This window comes from Callorhinus ursinus, unplaced genomic scaffold, assembly GCF_003265705.2.
Source record: "Callorhinus ursinus isolate GAN/ISIS: 27379988/994484 unplaced genomic scaffold, GSC_fseal_2.0 scaffold5, whole genome shotgun sequence".
NCBI classification, from domain to species: domain Eukaryota; kingdom Metazoa; phylum Chordata; class Mammalia; order Carnivora; family Otariidae; genus Callorhinus; species Callorhinus ursinus.
The window spans coordinates 42,712,219-42,733,964 of NW_027397067.1; positions in this window are offsets into that span (position 1 = coordinate 42,712,219).

Consider the following 21,746-nt stretch of genomic DNA (forward strand, 5'->3'; position numbering starts at 1 on the left):
GAAAGTTCTCTTCAGAATATAAAACCAATAATGTATATTCTTATGGTAAAATTTATAGAAAATGCATTTTACCCTTCTTTGAGAGTTTATTTCTTAGAACACTTAAATATAATCTATTTAAAATACTTTAAAACAACAGCATTAGAGAGGAAAGAGAAAATGCAATACAACTTACCTAAAAATTATCCATTTCTGTGTGCACATTCTTCTCTAGTTTCTGCCCATAAGCATATGCATTTTTCATAGGATCGTTTAGGTTTTCATAATCTTGACATGGGAACATCTTTTGTCATTCCCTGATTAAATAATTTTAAATAATAAAGAAATATAAATGTAGATGAAAATCTACTTTCCTCCCCTAATTCTCCTCCTCAAAGAAAAGCACTGTCAACAGTTTATTGTATTTGCTTCTGACTTTTAAATATACATATAAACACTTCAAGTTTTATTTATTTGTTTTTTACTCATCTATTCATTTGTTCATTCAACAAAGTTTAATGGAGTGGCTACTGTGTGCTAGGCATCTGTCCAGGCCCTGGGGATATCGTGAACAGGGCAGGAGCAGTCCATACCCTCATGGAATTTGCAGTCTGGTGGGTCTGGGTGTGAGGAAGAGCATTCAGCAAGAAAGATAACATTAGTAACATTATGGTGATGGGCATCTCTCTATGCCAGTACAAGTTGAGTTACTTCATCATTTTAATACCTGCATAGTGGTCCATAATGTCATTATAATAATCACAATAGAAAGAATCCTAACACTTACTGAGTGCTCACTACATGCCTGGTGCTGTGCTGAGTGATTTCTGTGCTTTATCCTACTAAAGTCTCACTCACAGTCACCAATAGATAGGTTATGTTATTTTCCCCCTTTTACAGGTGGAAAAACAAATTTATGAAAGTGAAGGATCTTGGTTGAGTTCTTACAGCTAAGTAGAGTGAAAATCCAGTCAGAGTTTTCTGACTTCAGAGCCTATGCTTTTAACTTTTCTGCTGTGGATATTCCATAATTTAGTTATAAAAATGCTTATGATAAATAGGTTATTAACAGTATTCCCACTTGTAAGTGGTGCAACAATAAATATCAAAGTACAAATTATGGTGTAAACTTGTATGATTATTTCTATACTAATATAGTTAAGATTGGAGTTTGGGGTTCAAAAGAATACATTATAATTTTTATATTTTTTATTTTATTTATTTATTTATTTTTAAGATTTTATTTATTTATTCATGAGAGACAGAGAAAGAGAGAGAGGCAGAGGGAGAAGCAGGCTCCCAAGGAGCAGGGAGCCTGATGTGGGACTCGATCCCAGGACCCTGGGATCATGACCTGAGCCAAAGGCAGACGCTTAACCATCTGAGCCACCCAGGTGCCCTAATTTTTATATTTTTTTAATTTTATTTATTTATTTGACAGAGAGAGACACAGCAAGAGAGGGAACACAAGCAGTGGGAGTGGGAGAGGGAGAAGCTCCGCTCCCGCGGAGCAAGGAGCCTGATGAGGGGCTTGATCCCAGGACCCTGGGATGATGACCTGAGCCAAAGGCAGACGCTTAATGACTGAGCCACCCAGGCACCCTACGTTATAATTTTTAAACTTATTATCAAATCATTCTTCTCAAAACAATAGTCCACAAGAGTTCAGATAGTTTACCCCTTTCAAAGCGATAATCCTTGAGAATTCCTAATTAAATTTTAAGCAATATATATTTATTTAGAATGTAACAATTAGGATTAGACAATATATGTAAAATGCACAAAAGCATTTGATAAATGTTATCTATTATTATTATCGTTATTGCAGCAAACGAAAAGCTGTTGTTTTCATTATACTCGTCCTATTTCAGGGGCTGGACATGTTGTAGCTGAAGCCCAATAAATTTGGGTTATAACTGATAGGATCAGTTCCATTGCCCATTGTCGATCTTATTTGAAACATTGCAGAAATTCAGATTTTAATCAGAGCATTCATGAGCCATGTTCCTAAGGAGGGTTGCTTGCTCCAGTACATTCAGCAGAGTGATTGGACCACGTACACAATACCAAGGAATGGCTTATGTTGTCCTTCTCAATGCTGTGATGCTTTCTGCCTCCGTGTTCGCTCTGACCGCAGCCTCTGGTCTTGTCCTTTTCTCTTTGCAGTCTAAAGGGAATGTTGTAGCTCCAGCTTGAAATGTGTCCTTGGACCACAGTAATGGAAGCAGTGAAGCTCCCGTGTAAAGCTAATAAACTGCAAAGCTAAGGAGCCACCCCGTTTACTCATTCCGTGATCACTATCGTATAAGCTACTTAAGCTACAAGATGGAGAAATGGGGTCTGGAAGTTCTTTCACCACGTGAATAGGACCTAGTTCATGATTAGCACCTGGAAGGCCTCTCAGTTGGTTCATGTCTTCGTAACTTTGAAGTTGAGAAATTTAAGTTCAGTTCCCCGCTTGGCCTTTAAGTTTTTTAGTCTTTTTTTTTAATTACATTTATTTATTTAAATGTTTAAAATTAATCTTTTGTTGAGGCTCTGGACTTGGTGTTAACTTTTTGAGCTTCTGATTTCTGTTTCATGAGGGAGAACATCTTCTGAGAGATGAGCAATCCCCGGCTAACATGGATAGCACAGAGATGATAGTGTAGGGACTGATGGGCAAAAGAAACAGAATGGCTTTGGGGCAGTGTGCGTCTACCCTAGTGAAGAAAGGTCTGCTCTCTAGAATGCAAGGAAAAGGCTTGGTGCTCACGGCCAAAAGAAGAGAGTGCTGTGAAAAGGAACCCGTCTGGACGCTTTGGGTATTTTTTGCTGTCATTCCTGACCCCTCTGACCTTTCCCCTATCCCTCCTCTCATGGCCCCAAGCCCAGTGATTTGACTAGCCATTTCACTTCTCAACAAGTTATGTTGGTTTTATGTAGAGACAACCTTAATTAAAGCTTGCATGTGGTGAGTGAGAAAGAGAAGGGCATTTAAACTCACTGAGTCAGGCCCTGTTCAGGGGCGGGGTGGGGGGGGGCAGAGTGTCAAAATGACACAAGGAAAAGCAGGGAGGTGCAAACAGCCATTTGGTTTGAGCTCCGTTGATTCAGGCCAGGGAAAAAGTAATGCCGAGGCCCAAGGGGGTGAGTTAAGGACAGGCTTTCTGCCTTCACTCTCAACGTGCTCAGTTTTATTAGTTTAGGCCAGGCGGCTGCTAACATTATTTTAGTATCTATTTTGTGAGTGATTATGTTGTATGCATGGGCAGGAGGTCAGGCGGGTCAGGTCTTTCTGCTCCAGACCATCTCTGCATGAGCCTTTTGCCTTTAGATCTCACTGAAACTTGCCACCTGTAAAAGCAGACAACCTAATGGGAAAAAGAGCAGCACTTAAAATCCTGTTTTTTCTCCACCGCTCTCGAGTGTAAAGAACGTTGTAAAAATATTTCAAACTGGATTTTTTGTTTGGGTTGTGTTAACTCTTTGTTTGACCATCGTCACCATTTTCCCACAAAATTTACTTTCAGTAACCAGAGATGTTTTGGGGAAACTGAATATTATGTCTGCAAACAGAAAGAAGCAGTCAGAGAAACCCAAAGGGAGGTTTGCTAATGTTCTGATCGCTTAAACTCATCTATAGTATCATACACAATGACTACAACTTTGGAAAGTTAACAAACCAGTCTATTTTTTAGGGGCCCTCTTTCATTTCTGTTTGAACGAAACATCCATGAATCTTGGACAAGCTCCAAGCACAATGTTTTTGATAGCCAACACCCAAAAGAAGGGAAGTCTAGATTTTAATCCTAAATTCTTGTCCAACTGCTGGTATGACCTTGGGCTCATCATTATGTCTTAGTGCCTCAGTTTAACTTTTTTTTAGGGGAGAGGGGCAGAGGGAGAGAGAATCTTAAGCAGGCACCAGGCCCAGCACAGAGCCTGACGCAGGGCTTGATCTCATGATCCTGAGATCATGACCTGAGCCAAAATTGAGTCAGACGCTTAACCATCTGAACCACCCAGGCACCCCTTAGTTTAACTTCTAAAAGAGTCTACTTGTGGGGCACCTGAGTGGCTCAGTCATTAAACGTCTGCCTTCGGCCCAGGTCATGGTCCCAGGGTCCCGAGATCGAGCCCCGCATTGGGATCCCTTCTCAGCGGGAAACCTGCTTCTCCCTCTCCCACTCCCCCTGCTTGTGTTCCCTCTATTGTTGTCTCTCTCTCTGTCAATAAATAAAAATCTTTAAAAAAAAAAAAAGAGACTACTTGCGTCACTGTTTGGGGGATTGAGCTCATTACTACTATTACTACTACTGAGAGTTGTTAGATTGTAAGGCAGGAATCACCTGCTCATGCCTGTGGGACAAAGGGCAAGGGTGTAGATAGACCCCTGTGTATCTCCTCTCTGAACCTTGGTTTTGCCCAGCAAAGGCTTCATTGTAACCAGCAGGGGCTCAGGCCTGGTGCAGTACAGCGGTATGGGGATGCACATTTAGTAAGAAGAGGCACTGGCCTCACTTCTTCTGATGCTCTGAAACCACTCCAGCCTTCCACTAACTCCTCTGGAAAACTCTCTGGATATTTATTCTTTTGCTAACTGAACAAATACTTGTTGAACACCAGCTGTGCTCTAGGCATTGTGCTAAGGTGCTCTAGTACCCACCACCAAATTCCTGTTCTCCTGCACCTTCTACTCAATGAAGAGATAATGCATGTTCAAAAAATGATGATAAGTGCTTTGAAAGAAGGCTTAGCAGGATCAGGGAATGGGAAAGTATGTAACCTTGTAGGAGGTGACAATGAGCAGACAATGAACAAGATTAAGTAAAAGACTGACCCTGCAGATTTCTGGGGAAGAGCAGTTCAGGTAAAGGGAAGAACAAGCACAAAGGCCCTGAGGTGGAAAGTGTGTGGCATGTCTACAGAGAGCAAGGGGTCCTGTGTGGAAGAGCAGAGTAAGTGAGGAGGACATTGGTAGGAGGCTAAGGAGGTAAATATGGGCTAGCTTGTATGGGGTCTCTGGGACAAATTAAGTACTTTGGATTTCACTTTGAGTGAGATGAGGGAAACTGGAGGGCTGTTTTGACCAGAGAAGTGTTATGATTTGACTTTGCCTTAAAAAGGACCACCTGCTGCCCTATAGAGAGTAGTTTGAAGAGGTCAAGAGTAGAAGCTGTGGGATTAGTTAGGAGTCTAACTCAGTGGAGTAGTTGAATGACAACAGTGATGTGGATTAGAACAATAATACTAAATGGGATGAAAGGTGATTTGACATGCATTTTAAATGTTGTGGTGAAAGGATTGATGATGGTCTGGATATGGGATATAAGTGAGGGAAGTCAGGAATGATACCAGAGCAAGTAGGTGAATGGTGGTGTCATTAAAAAGAACAAACATCATGGAGGGACAGCTAGCTTGGGGGCTTCAGAGGCTAGGGAAAATCTAAAACTGTATTGCAGGTGTGACTTATGAGAGTCTGTCTGGAAGGCAGAGCACCTGCTTCTTAAAGCAAAGCTAATTCATGGTGGATAAAAGGTTAAGGATGGTCTCATGTAGGTCAGAGGTGAAAGGACCTATTTTACAGGGAGGAAACCACATCTAGGCTGTGACACGTGGATAGGACAATGTCACAGTGAGGCAGATATCTCCATTTGGCCACATGTAGACAATACTGACCATTGGACCCCTAAGACTATTGGGTCTGGATAGAGGTGGGCCCCTGGTAAGGGTCCTTGTGTCTGGGGTTCCAGATGCTGTTCTAACAGCAGCTTGATCAGGGGTGAGACAGGCCAACCTGGAAAACACCAGAACCCCTCCCCCCCACCACCTCCTACCAACTGCATCTCCCCCAGCATCCCTTATTACTCCCTTCCCAGCAAAGTGGCCACGAACACTTGGTGGTCTTAACTGCAAAATCAGTGGAACAGAAGGGGCAGAAAAGCCCAGAGTAGGCAACTCTTAGGAGTTCGCCAGTCCATGATAGACAGAGGTCCATGTAGGTAAATTCACAGATAGAAGGGTTCCACTATGGAACTAGGGCAGGATGTTAGAGGACATTAATTTATTTCTTTATTCTTCCTTCTCCTTTCCTTTCTTGCTTTTCTTTCCCCACTCTTCTTTTTTTCCCCTCTCCCTTTCACCCCTTGTGTTAAGCATTCCTGCTTTCAGTGAACATTTTTTTCAGTGCCTGCCCTGTACCAGTCACTGTGCTAGGTCTTGAGGACTCCTAGAAAAAACATAGTTCAACCTTCCCAAAGCTAACCATTTAATGGGGGGGATCCTCTCCTGGGTCAGTGCAGTAGATAAGAGAGTAGGGAATAGGGGCCATGCAGGTTATCTGTACACACACATAATTATAGTCTGTTTCAATGTAAAATATGAAACCACCCTGCTCTAGGCTCTCTTTGTTCTCTTGTATGTTTCTGTTGGGTGAATGATAGGCCTTCCTTGCCTGAGGGTTTATTCAAAGTCTTATCATGCACACCACTCCAAGGCTCCATTTCCATAGCAGAAGTTGACCTATTATATGAAAGGACATTATTATTGGCTTGATGCCTTATAAGAAAAGACTATTTCTGTTAAGGAAAGTATTTTTATTGACATCCTAGGCAGGAAAGCATAGCGGTTAAGAGAATGGGTTCTGGAATCAGACAAATCTGGGTTGAATGTAGGCCCTGGCATTTAACAGCTTTGTGATCATGGACAATTAACATAGACTTTCTTAGCCTCAATATTCTCATCTGTAGAATGGAAATAATAATTATACCTAACTCATGGGGTTGTCAGAGATATTAAACAAGATGGTATAGATGAAGGACTGGTACACAATTAACACTCAACAAGTGGCTCTTACGAGTTATCAAGTGGCAAATCCACAAACACAGGTTTTTCCTGTGCCTCTGTATCTCTTACCTCTCCATGTTTGTTTGTTTTTATTTAAAATCAGTTGTTCAATAAACTTATTATGTGTGCCCAAATTGTCTTGGATCCCACCTCACAGGACAATTGTTAAAGAAAAACAGATGGAAGATGGAACTAGAAAACCACTGTAAGCAGGGATTAGCACCCACATACAACTCGGATCTCAATTGCAGAGACATGATCAGGAACAGCAATTTGGGGAACACCATGATCACTACCTACCCTCAGAGGGGACACTGAAGAAAACTGTTCAACAGACTTTAAATGTAAGAGTTAGCTTCTGGCAAATAAAGTCACTTAAGGACAGGGGTCCTCAAAAACTCCATTGGAAGCTTAAGAAACAAATTTCGCATCACACATTTTGATACTGTTGAACTAAAAATGTTTTAATAGATTTGCAATGGCAAATGGATTTCTTAACATGTGCCAGTTCCAACTGGTCATAGCTGCTGGGAGAGCTGTGATGGTTTCATACTGGATCAGTGATAAAGAATGCTGGGACCCCTTGGCAACCTCTTGCATGGGCATAGGCATGGGGAATGTTGGTATGAGTGTTCTGGGGTTGTCCTTCCCAGTGTACACTCAGCTAACCTGGGGACATTTCCAGTTTTAGTGATCCTTGAGATGAAACAAAAGTATCTCCTTACCCTAAACAGTGTTCTGTTGTCTTGTTTTTGTTTTGTCTTTGCATAGATTTATCCCTTTAGCAGAAAATACTTTGAAATCTGTGTTCTACTATAATCTAGAACTAATTCAATTCAGAAGGGCATATGAGTACACTTATGAGTGCATTTGAGATATGTACAGATGGGGCAAAGCAGGAATGATAGATGATTACTCCAAAGGAAAATGTGAACTGGTAATCGAAAGGAGAGAAGCCTGAAGTGGAAAAGAATATAGACTGAAATGATTTAAAAGAACATACTAAATAAGGAAGACAGAAAATAGAGCTCAGCTCAGAGTTATAGGTGCTTTCAGAGAAGGAACTGGAATAATGGAGGGAAGTCATAGTTTAAAAGCTCACAAAAAAGAAACAAGTTGAAAAGGAAAAGAAAAGATTTTAATTTCTAGGTCAAATTCTGTTGCTTTGGGAAAAAAGTTAACTCTGATGTTGGTTAAGTGCAAACTCGTGGTCCTTTTTATGTTTGTATGTGGATGAGCAATGCACTGAGAGCAAACATCCCATTAAATAAATCAGTCAAGGCAGAGTTATTAAATCATTTGAGCACTATATGAATCTCCAAAACTCAACCAACCAACCAATTAATATTTAGAAAAAGAAAGAAGAATTTATTACAAATGTCAAATAAAACTATAAAAAGTGATTTAGAAAACTTACATAAACATTTTTTGTTTGCTTGTTTTATTTGTAACTTTCCCATTGACAGTTTACCATAAGCTGGATAACCACTTGGCTGGGATGTTATCAAATGAACTATTAAGATCAAAATCCCTAATGTTCCAGAGAATTTAAAATTACACTGGGCTGCCTTACTTATACTAATTTCTATACTAACCGCTCCCCACGTTTACCTCATTTGTTCTTTAAAGTAAGCCAGGCAAATTAGTGTTATCATTTCCATTTTACAATAAAGGCATGGAGTCTTTGAGAGGCAGGACTCAAACTTCAGTTGTTTCTGAAGCCTGTGCAGTTTTAACCCCAATAACAATTTTTATCTCTCCAACTGTAGAGCCCCTAAAGCTAAGAAGGATGACCCCTGGTGGCATAAACCATAGGGAAACCAGGGTGATTATGCTGTAGTACTGTATTACATCCCCAAGGGCTCTCTTCATTGAAACCAACCACTTCTACCAGCACTGAACTAACAAATTAGAATGGCTAATTGGGCCTGCTGGGGAAAAACACATTACCTTATTGTTTAGCTCTTGGAAAAATAAGCAATCTTTGTCTGCAACTCTGTTGAAGGTATTGCTCTACAAGACAGCCCTGTTCCTTTATTTTCCCTGTCTCTGGGTTCTCTCATTGAGAGTACAAGAGAATGTCTTCAAACGTCCCATAAGCACAGACATCTCCAGGCTATGGAAGCATGCTATGTTGAAGCCATCCACTTAGCCCCTCATTTGGGAATTTATTTCCTGTTATATCTACTTTGTCTGTGCCATGGAAGAATGCGGTCAACTATCAGCCTCATTGCTATTTTATCTCCTCAAGTTGTACTGAATCTGCAGATTTACGAAATGGCAGCACAACATCTCAGTTTAACCCGGTGCTTTACACATTTATATATACTTTTATCTTCAGTACTAGACACAACAATCCTTTAATTTGTTAAAAGATGTAGCTCAATGAAATACAATCATCTTATATGGAGAATTTTAAAGGATTGTGTTAACTAGGGGAGGAAAAGGGACTGATAAATACTTTTATATATAGTTTTAATAACGTTCAACTTTCTGTAAGTCACCCCTCCCCCACCTTGATTTCACAGTGGCTTTGGAAAGAATTTAAATCTGATACCAAATCACAGTATTAAATTTCCAAAGTCCCCAAATTCACCTTTAAATTCCTTTCATCCTTCTCCGCTGGATTATGACTTTCATCCAAGAGTTCCCCCACAGCTTTGTGGTCCCAGAATCAAGAAAATTCCTCTTTACATTGGACTGCTCTTTTGGCCAGTAAAATAAAATTTGCCTGGCTATTCTTCTCCAATCATACTGTTATGATTAGTTTGAAATGGAAAGGACCACCCTTCATTTGGACTACAAGAGAAACATTCTCTTTCAAAAAGAAAATAATAATGAAAACAAACAAAGTATAAGGGAACAATGGGGACTCCTGCCCCAGGTCTGTGTTTTATAGGACACAAAGACAAACCCTGAAAATCGGGGCTGAGGGCTTGTTAGGGAACAAAGAGTCCATTGGTTTTACTTAAGTATTGACAAAGAATTTGTTTGAATAATTTTTAAATGTGGTTTTGGCTTTGTGTAGACACGGTTCTGGTGATATTTTCTGAGTACATGAAGCATTTACTCAGAGCCAGTTGAGTTGTCCTGTCAATAGTCTGCACAGATCGTTCATTCAGCAAACATTTATTAAGCACCTGCTATCCACTGGAAGGGTATTATGCTAAGCCCTGGGGAATATCTTAATGAAGATAGACCCACTCTATGTAATGTGCACATCTATCATATTTCTAAATACTATGTTATGATTTGTAGAGAAAAAAAGCTAGGTCTATTTCATAAATGGCCATGGTAGTTTAATAAATAAGTAATAGTTTCAAATACACCTGGTTTTTCACAAGGAGGTGACTAGTATCTTGGTGGGCTCTGAAGCTGACCTACCAAACTGCTGAATAAAAATGAGTTTTCAAGACACAGCTCACCTCCAACATACTCTTCAGAACATAGACAACTCCCACTGATGTGCACAAAAGGAGAGAAACTGGGATGTGGCCAATAAAATGTCAAATAACCAAAAAAAGAATGTATTTTCTGCTTTTGTGCTTGCACTTATATATGGGCATTTTTTAGTGTTGGGGGAACTCATTTTGAACAGAATCCTGTAGTCATGCTGTGAAGACGACCCAGGAGACGCTGGCAGGTTTCCAGTTTCCTACCCCTGCCTCCGCTGGGCAGGCTGCCCCTCCAACCACATCCACCCAGACAAGTCCATCCCCTTCTCTGATTAAGACCAAGTGCCCATGTACAAATCTTTCCTGGAGTAGGAAATCACTTAAAAGTCTCATTTTTCAAAGGCTTGCTGAGCAAGCAAAGTAAACAAGGAAGCTTATTGAATTAGTAAGGTTGAAATTAAGCAAATTAGTTCCCAACTCTTAATAGTAGCTACCCAAGATGTCAACAAAGCAAGGATCAGTGTCAATATTAAAGCAAGGCTAACAGTGCTCACTAAAACACGAATAATCCACTGGCATAGAGTAAATTGTTTTTCAGCTCCTGGATTATAAATGTCTCCATGAAAGGCAATGATTTTTTTTTAACTTCCTCTCTCAGAGTATTCCAGATCAGGAACTGGGAAAAATATCACTATTAAATAATATTAATAAAAATATTGATAATGATGATGATAATGATTTCTCTGTCTAGTTCAGTGTTGAGTCCACTCTGTATGAGTTGCTTACTTTACCACTCCATGTGTTTCCTTCCACCCCCATTTTTGCTGTAAGCTAACAGGTATTTTATACAAGAAATAATTCTTACTCACAACGTGTGTAATTCCATCCATAAAGAAGCCCTGCTCCCTGCAGAAGCCTGAGTTTACCGATGGTTGAGATGTACTGATGACGCCCCAGATTGTACCCTCTCTCTTGATTGAAAGCAGAAGGACCTCCCCTCCTGCCTGGCCTCCTTACTTATGAACAGTGTTGATCCATTTCCTGTTCCCCTCTGTTAATTCATACCAGGACGGACACAAGATTGGAATGAGGGACCCTGCATTTCGGCACCTCCTTGGAGCAGTGTTGATGGGAATAAGTGTTTGCAGACTGCAGGTTCCTGTTCAGGCTACCAGAGGATGAGTTTTCAATTCTTGGTTAACCAGTTCCAGCCCAAAAAATAGCCACTGTACACCAGCACTGTTCAATATTGTTGTTTTATTTCTCCCCTTGAAGTTATGGCCACCCAACCATCATCACTCCCAATTTAGAATGAAATATGGAGCACCTCATCTGGGTTTCAAATGAGATGCAATTGTCCCTTTGTTCTGCTGAAATCAATCAGAATCTTGCCCAAATGGGGGGTTTCAGGTTACCACAAGGAATGTATTTCCAGGGGTGTTTGCTCTGAAATAAAAAATGTGATAATCATTACATGGAGAGCAAATAATTATAAGCATTTCCTCTTGGAATCACAAAGAAAAAAAAATACAAGGAATATACCAACCTCAGGAAAAAAAGTATCATTGGATTTTTGTCTGGTATATTAAGGCACCTGGCTGGGGCCTGTAGCCATACTCCTTTGAATGCTGCTGCATTTTAACATCATCGTGACCCTGATTGAATCTGCCACGCTGTTTTGCTAAAAGTAGTGCTGAATTTGTCAAGATTTTTTTTCTTAAAGTGAAACACTCTTTAGCAGAAACTTCACTGAAATTATTTGTCAAAAATGCAATATTCTGTCCAGTACATTCTAATCTGTACATTACCATTGATTCTAGCTCTATGGAAAAGTCAAAATTCAATAGGAAATGGGATCCCTGTGGGCAATTACTGGCCCCATCGTATGTATGATCATGTATTTCATATCATCTGTACTTAAAGGGGCATGCTTGAAGAGCCTAGATGTCCATCAACAGATGAATGGATAAAGAAGATGTGGTGTACACACACACACACACACACACACACACACACACACACACACACACACACTGGAATATTATACAGCCATCAAAAATGAAATCTTGCCATTTGCAACGACGTGGATGGAACTAGAGGGTATTATGCTAAGTGAAATAAGTCAATCAATGAAAGAGAAGTATCGTATGATCTCACTGATATGAGGAATTTGAGAAACAAGGCAGAGGATCCTAGGGGCAGGGAGGGAAAAATGAAACAAGACGAAACCAGAGAGGGAGACAAACCATGAGAGACTCTTAATCTCAGGAAACAAACTGAGGGTTGCTGGAGGGGAGGGGGGTGGGAGGGATGGGGTGACTGGGTGATAGACATTGGGCAGGGTATGTTCTATGGTGAGTGCTGTGAATTGTGTAAGACTGATGAATCCCAGACCTGTACCCCTGAAACAAATAATACATTATATGTTAATAAATTTTTTTTTAAAAAAGGGGCATGCTTGGTGCTTTAGAGACAAATATTTCAAACCTTAGTAGGCTATGTTTCATTGCACATTCTTGTCATTTTCACCAGGTCAAACAGATGGCCCCAAGTGCCAGGCATTTCCACCTGCTCAACTCAAAGAAGACTTAACCCACTTAGTTTTTTCTTCTGCCGCTTTATGCCCACAAATTAAGCATATTATTTGAAAGATCAAGTGAAATTGGTGTTTAAGGCTATTTGCCTATCAAGTAGGGATGCTCTACAACTGCTAGAATCTACCTTCAATGAATCTCTGTCCAAAGGGATTAATCAAGCAAAATGGATAAGGTTGGTAGCCCTGAGTTGCCCTGGCTGGGAGGGTAGCAGAAGACCATGGGGTGCTTGAAGAGCAATTAACTCCCACACCTGCCTCCTGGTTGTTTCACTGAAGGTCCAAACTTCTGAATTAAACCTTTAAACATGGTTTTGTTTTACAGAAACCCAGGACATATTTTTGGACGCTCAGATTAAAAGTCTCACCTACTTTCCTCTACTAACTTTTATCCTCACCCTTGACCACACAGTAATGAATCCTGCATAGGATAACTGGTAACTCCCGCTCGAACATCCAGATGGGGGAAACCAAGCTTATATTGTAAGAGAGGAGTAAGAGAAGAGAACTAATGCCTACTGAATGTTTTCTCTGTGTGCTTGGCCCTTCATGGACTATCTCATTATATCATCAGAAAAAAATTCAGAAGGGAAGTGGTTTTATCCCCACTTTGAACATGCAAAAAGCAAGACTAGAGAAGGCAAGCAACTTTCCCCAGGCCATTTGTTAGTGACAAAGCACGGATTCTACCCCACTTGAAAGGCACACCCTTCACCTAAACCATGCAGCCACTCAATTCATGGCATTCATAGAAGTCCACAAAGGAAGTGGCCTAGATGATGCAGTAGAGCCCCCATGGTTTTAGGCGTAAGCAATCTGAAGCATAAGTGACTCAACCAAGGCTAGTTGACTGAATAGCAGATGTAGTTGACCGTGCCGTGGTCACTAAGAGGACAGTACCATTTAAGGACAAATGTGGTTTTAAGAAATGTGTCCTGCTAACCCCAAATGCATTCACTTACTGCACTTTTTTGAATCTGAACAAGACAAACTCTGGAATTTCATACAATTTTTGTGGATTTTAAATTTCTCTTTTAATTTGATAAAATAATGTGGAACCTGGTAAAAGTAAGAGAATGGGTGAAAATATGCTTAGGGCAGAGGTAGGAGAGGAGAGATGGACATCAGATCTATGTGGATGTTTGCTTGAGAATTTGCATATAGGAGAACTGGACCCCAAATTAGTTCCCGATAAATACCAGAATTTAGTAAATTCTTGGAAGGTGAACCAAGGGCCAAATGGAGATTAAATATGGCTCAGTAAGCAAAAGGCAGGCAAGTGAGACAGATAGAACCTTTATAGTAACATTTCATAAAAACTTAGGCTCCAGAAAAACTATATGTCATGGTAGCTCACACCAGGGTCTCTGGGGACCCTTTGGATGCACACATGCCAAGAGTGCCCTCTATTGTCTATCAGGAATACTAGGGAGCTTCAGGAAAGCCCATGCCTGTTAGTTTTTAGTTCTTTGCCCACAAAGGTTTTTCAACACCTGGCAAAGGGTCTGAAATATGAATTATGCCCTAAAATGAGGGTTTATTTTCTCTGCCTTGGAATATTAGATTATGAAGAATCCTTAACAATTCTGATATCAATTTTCTTTTTTATAGCTGGGGAGAGAGAGGCTCAAAAAAGAAGTATCTCACTTCTTGTCAAGCATGTCAAGTTAGTGACTGGCCTTGGTCTTGAACTCAGGACTCTATGTCTAGTGCCACCTCCTACACAGCCTCCTAACCTGCAATTTTGCTTCCTTCCTCTTTAAGGATGGACATAAACCTGTGAAATAGAATAAGAGGCTCACAGAATGCTTGACTAGAAAGAACCTGCGAGATGGTATCTCATATGACCATATTTTACTAATAGGAAACTGAAGTCTGTGACTTACCAAGGCCACTTAAGGAGGAGGGTAGACCAGGACTCCAGTTCAATCACTTTCCAGCAAAACTATTAAGAGAAAAGAAGGAGAAAGGGGTAAAATGTACTCATATTTCATGTAAAGATGAAGTTCTTTCCTCTACTTCAGTGTGTATAATCCCCTTTATTCTTCATTTTTAGTCTCATGATGCCAGGCTATACCACTGAAAAGCCAAATAGGAATTCAGGCTGGAACCAAGGGATGACAGCCTGGAAAACTGGGATGAGGACTGGTGGGGTGGGGAGTGGGGACAGTGGTTGTCGTCCAGGATGGGAGAGCAATAGGGATGGAGGTATGGCTGCTGTGTTTAAAGTTGGGGCCCGGGCAAGTACCATGTCAGACTCCTACCTGGATGAACATCAGAGTGCTTCTCTTTGCTGTCGCACGATGTGGTGGCAAGGAAGCAAAATGATCAGTCCTGGTTGCCCCAGTATCTTCCCAAGCAGGGATGGTCATGATCTGTAAGTGGCAGCTGCTTCTGATTTGGGCTGCACCGTGCCCCGTGTCTGAACTTGTCAGCCCCACCAGTCATTACATATTTTCTTATACTAGGCTATGGGGTCAATGTCACTGTCCAATTGTCTCTTCCTGAAGAGGATAGAAAGAGAAATGGAGAGACCTAAGGATTTCTGAAGGCTTGCTGTATTCCAGGCACTGGGTTAGGGGTTTCCTATGCATTATTCTTTTTTAATCTTCACTTTTCTTCCATCAGGTGGTGCCGTTATCCTGAATATGCAGATGATGAAACCTGGCACTCAGTGGGGGTAAGTTACCGTGCCCCAAGTCCTACAGCAGTCCTACAGCAGTCCTACAGCATTCTTATTTGAATCCAGTCCTTCTAAAATCTAAGTCATGTCTTTCTCAACCAGCATGGTTGGTCTCTTTGACCCTAGGACAGAGTCTCTGCCTCCTGCAGTTCTCCTCACCCCTGGCTTCTGACCACATATCCAATTTGTAGACCCTCTGACTATCCAGGCAGGGGATGTTGTGCTCATGTGCGTCTAAACTGTGGGCTTTGGTCAATGTTTTTTCCAGCTGTGCAGCTCAGATTGCCCTGTCCTTCCTTACGTGGCTGACACCTTGAGCCAGGGGCTTTTACTAAATGGAGAACAAAACAGAACCAAACAAAACCAGAAGTTCCTCTGCTGCCTAGAAGTCAGCCCAGCCACTGAGAAGGGAATCAGTGGGAATGGTTGGGTGTGTGGCCCTGGACTATGAAGTTAAGGGAAAAGCCAGAGGCTGACAGTCACCCTGGTGGACAGACTTGATACATAGGACACAGTGGTTCTAAATGGCACTGTGGACACTAGTTAAGTGCCTTGGGTAAAAACACTGGCTCCCTATGCCTCCTAGGAGCTCTGTAACATGGGTATAATGATATCTGCCTTTCAGTGTGGTGCTGGGATTAAATGAGATAATGTTGCAACCTGCACAGCATACACCGTAGGGACTCGGTAAGTGTGAGCTTCTTCCCCTGTGTGCTTCCTGGGCAGCAGAGCCAGGACCTCAATTAACTGACAAGGATAGTTGTTTCTCCTAGGTTACAAAGACAGTCCAAATCTATTTTCTCCATGTTTTACCTTCCTCATGGGTCTATCTAGAGGCCTCTGTAACTGACAGATTTGATGCACAAGCCCTTTTTGTTCCAGAGAGGCTTTGCAAACAGTTTACTGTTGAAGCAGATCCCAGACCCTGGGTTTCTCATGTGATCTTCAGAGTACCTGTATTACAATAGAAAATCTACTTGAGAAATCGGAGCTGCCCAGGTCTCAAGCCGGTTACCCCACTAATTTACATCCCTGTGCCATTTACTAAAAGTGATACAGGCGGGTGGAAATCAGGTGAGGCCTGTCTTTCAGAAGTAACCAAAGATGCCTGCACACCTCCGTGGATCACTAGCCTATTCTTCCTGGGGATGCCAAATGCAGTCAGGTGTGAGGCCTGGGCTTGTAGGGATACCCAAATATTTTCTTGGAAAGTAATCTCAGTTTATTAGAGTTCCTTGTCTCAATTCAGAGTATAGATTTTTGAATGCGTTTGCTGACAGATTGACCTGGACTATGTTTTCCCCTTATTCAGGGAGCGATCGATCTTTATCAAAAGGATTTGTTGACTGACGGGCTTTCACGGTTCTAATGTGCTGTTTGATACTTTTAAGAGACATATGCCCCTTTGTATAATGAAATTATCTGATAAAAGAGGGAATGAAGCTCAGGTTTTCTGAAGCATCTCAGCTCTTGGCTGCCTCGGTGACTGCTAGGGAATTTTGTTTTTATTTGCCTGTGATGGAAACCTTACAACCCTTGGTGAAACTGTTTTCGAATATTCAAGTTTCTAGACCATATACTGTGTTTCTAGGCCTAAGGGCCTGAACTGCACCAAGATTGTGTTTCTCTCAGGTAAGTACTTCCAGACACTCTATCCTCTGTCTTTACAGCCCTGTTCTCCTCGTTACTGTACTATGTAATACTAGACGTGCATTATATTCCACATAAAAAGCCACCTCTGTAGCATCTTGTCATCGTTTCATCGACGCTGCTTTGAAGCCGTGTTGAGTTCTGAACTCAGAGCCTAACAGCAATGGCTCAAGTGCACTGTGCCGTATTATTTACCCAGATGGGGTTAATTGTTGAATAAAAGAATAGTCCCTTTCAGTTTACTTTTTCGCAATCTCTCTCATACTGGTTATGGAAGACAGGGAAGTCTATGATAAATATCAAACTTTCTAATCAGAAACGAGTCCAGTTGTATTTGAAATCTTGAACTTAATCCAGAATCAGGAAATGTAGCCACTTGTGTTACTGTTGCTGAAAGAAGAAAATGACCTTTTTATTGTAGCTTACATTCACTATTGTGCTTGGGAGCCACAGGGAATGGAGCAAGTAAATGTAAAGGCTTAAGTAGATTTTTCCTTTTAACAGCAAGGATACAACATGATGTGCTGGAACCGTCATCTCCCTATATTTTCCAGAGATTTTTTTTCCTAGAGAGAAGCTTGCACTGAATCCTAAAAAATATTTTTTTCCTAATCCTTTATACCAATTCCCTTCAGGCTTCTGATCTCATTGTGGTTAACTGGCTTCTACCAGTAACTTGATTGATTGATTGATCATTTGATTGGGGAATAACATGAAAAGAGTAAATTTCAAAAATCCTAAGTGGATAGGTTGACACACTTTTATATGTACATGCCTGTATCACCACTGTCCAGATCAAGAACACCTCCACTACTCAGAAGGATTCCTCAGACCTCTCCCAGCCAATGCCCTCTATTAGGTAACTGCTATTCTAATTTCTATTGCCATGCATCAGTTTTGTCCATTTGTGAATTTTATGTCAAGGGAATCATATAATACATACTTTTTGCTGGCTTCTTTTTTTCTCTCTGAATGATGTTTTTTAGTTCATCCATATTGTTACATATGTCATACCACTAGTTTTTCAGATGTCTTATTATTTTGGAGAATAACTGTTGAAATGCAATAGATTGTCTGAAGAGGAATTTTTAAGGCAGCACTGAAAAGAATGAAAAAGCTTTTACTTCTTATTCTCCAATCTATTGGAGTTGGTGGTCTTACTGTGTTCATATCATAAAGAGGTTTAGGGAAAATTTTACATATATGTATGTACACGTCTAAGATTCTCTATATATCTATAATATAAAGCTATATACATATAGACCTTTTTCTTTTGGAGATTACATTCTAGGTGGGGAAAATAGACAACAAAAAAGTAGAAGTAGGGGAGCCTGGGTGGCTCAGTTGGTTAAGTGTCTGCCTTCAGCTTGGGTCATGATCCGGGGGTCCTGGGATGGAGCCCCACATTGGGCTCCCTGCTCAGCAGGGAGCCTGCTTCTTCCTCTCCCTCTGCTGCTCCCCCTGCTTGTGCTCTCTCTCTCTCTCAAATAGATAAATAAAATCTTTTTTAAAAAAGTAGATGTAAATAAGTCAGTAAATTAGTAAGTAAAATTAATTTCAGATAGGGATGATCAGTACTAAGACACAGATGATGAAAAGATAATGGAAAAAGGAGCAGTGGTGCAGGTGGGACTATTTCAGGTGGGGTGCTCAGAGGAGGCTGCTCTGAGGACAGGATATCTGAGCAGAGAACAGCAAGAAGGAGCTAAGATCTGGGGGCAAGTATGTTCTAGGCCAAGACATAGCAAGTGCATGGGTCTGCAGCAAAAACAAGCTGATCCAGTTTGAGGCACAAAATGAAAGGCAGCACGGCTAGAGCCTGATAGAAGAAAGAGACAGTGGCAGACATCAGATCAGGGAAGTAGGCAGCAGGGTCCTAAAGATCCTGGTAGGGGACATAGAATATTTAGTTTCAGATGTGACAGGATGCCCTTGGGGCATTTCAAACAAGGGCAATGACATGATATGATTCTGTTATAAAAGTTCACTCTGGCTACTGTGTGGAGAATAGATGGTAAAGAGACAGGAATGGAAACAAGGAGACCAGTTAGGAGTCTGTTATTGAAAGATGACTTTGACTCACATGTGGGTGGTAGCAGTGATAAAGGAGAGAAATGGTAGGATATGGGGTTTATTATTATTTTGGGAGACAGTAAAGCCAAAAAGGTCTGCTAATGAATTGGATGTAGGGTATGAGAAATATACTGGTTACCTTGCAGTTGTTAGTCAAAGCAAGTAAGTAAAAGATGGGACTAGTAAATGCAATGGAGAAGACTGGAAAAGTAGCAGTTTAGGAAGGAAATTCTTCAGAGTGCTGTTCTGGTTATATGTTAAGGCTCAGATACCTACTAGATTTATAAATGAAGGCATTAAGGAAACAACTGGATATATCCATCTAGAGCCTAAGGGAGAAGTCAGGCCTGGAGACAAAAAGTTTGGAGTCATCAATATAAAAGTAGATATGAAAAGCTATGGGATTGGATAGAATGAATTAGGAAGAGCTTAAGGAAAGACAAGTGTACGTCCTAGGGAAACTTATCTCTATTGGCTATATCACCATCAGCTTTGTCTTCATCATCATCATCATGAAAATCATGTGGATCACCGTCATCATTTATTGAACATGAAATGTTCTAGACACAAGAGAAATATAGGAGAAAGGAAAAAGAATCTCTGTCTTAAGAAGGAAAGGGGAAACAGTGAAAAGTTGGAATAATAAATGCGATGATAGTGGTTTTCTCAGGGGGCAGTGGAAGTAACAGACTTAGAAGGCCAGACAGACTTTGAAGAGGAGGCGACATTTGAATATTTCAGTTGAGTATTTGGATCCAAAGGAGTGTGATCTATGGGGAAAGACCTTTCCAGGTAAAGAACAGCACTTGCAAGATCAAGAGGCACAAAAAGGGAGGGGAATGATCCTGAAGCTGAATGAATGAATGTGGTGTAGAGAGCGGATGTGGCAGTAGATGAAGTTGGGGAGTAGCACTAGCTGGATTGTCAAGGTCGATATACACCATACTGAGAAGGTTTAAATTCCATCTTGAAGGCAATGGCAGAGGAACAAATGGAGGACAAGAAGGATTTTTTAACAACAGGATCTGAATCTCAAAAGATCAGAGTTGAAATCTACCACTTACTAATTTGGTGATATTGTAGATATTGTCTAGCCTCTGTAAGCCTGAGTTTTCACACCTGTAAAGTGGGTAAAACAATAAGCACATGGCAGGGTTGTTATGAGAATTGAAGAGAATAAGTAAAAAGCACTTGTACCCACCAGGGAAAAATAAGCAATACTGATTATTTTTGCTAGTACTGGCCCTGTTATTAATAGACTTTTCATTTAAAAGAAGTTTTTATAGCAGGATTAGAGAATTCCAGAAATTATTATCTTGTGGATAAAAGTGGTGAGCACTTTTTGGTGGGAGAAGGTGACAGAAGTGAGGGGGTCTGCTAACCGACAGGTCAAGGAAGGAAGAAGGGTAGTGAGGCTAAAATGGCTCTCAGGCTTTCAAGTAGGCAGGTAGGTAGGTTGGTGGTGTAGCTCTTTAAAACTAAGGATATTGAAACTGAGTACATTTTGTGGGAAAGGGAATGAATTCATTTGTAGACAGATTATTTTGAGATGCCTGTGAAAGTTACTTTGTGGGTCTGGAGCTCAACAGAAAGAACTGGGTTGGAGATACAGATTTAGGTAGATAAGATGGACAAGGAGAGTATAGTGAGTAAGATTATAAAACCCTGGCAGATTATAAAACCCTGGCGATCATTGAAATGTAGGGAATGGAATAGTAAGTGTCAGGGATAAAAATTAAGAGGAAGCTGGCAGAGGTAGAGGGAGAGCCCAGAGGGCAGCTCTGAGGTGTTCCTTATCCACTCACCCAACGGGCTACTCCTGCATGCTGGCCCTCCAAGCACTTTCCACTTCAGAGAAGAAGAGACATCTGCCCCCTCCTTCCTCCCTCAAGCGTGACTGATTCAAGGTCAAAGTGGAAAAAGCTGAACTCTGGCAAAAATTAGAAAGAGATTTGGCCTCTTCCAGTGTCTCCTTCATTGCCACTCTGTTTCCGGCCTGGATATCCCAATTGTTGGCTCTGTCAATACAAGGCCAAGGGATTGTAGATCTCAGAACTAATAGGGACTTTATAGATTATTTAATTGAATTCCCAAATGCCTTGTATGAAAGGTGAGGAAACTGAGCCCCAGAGAAAACAAGATGTTCAATCAGCTGATATTTTAACTAAACATAATTAAACCCTTTTCCAAGGATTTTTACTCAGCAATGCTGCTGCTCTGACTTATTTGGTGATAAATGGCTTAACATAAAGGTCCTCCCTGGAAGGTTAACATCTAACCTGAACTCAAATTTTGTCAAGCCCAAATCTAATAGTGGTCAAGTAGACACAAGAAGCAAAGAATAGGAAAGAAATTGGAGAGATGAGGCCTGCTTTCTAACAAATACACTGTCAAAATAAAAATTGGGGATAACTTACAGAATAGGAAGTACAAGGAAGATAACTGTGATTTCCCAACATCATCATTAGAGGAAAATGGTCCTACAAAGACCTTGGATAAGATGTTGAACAAGGAAAAGGGAAAACAATGTGTGATTTGTATTGTT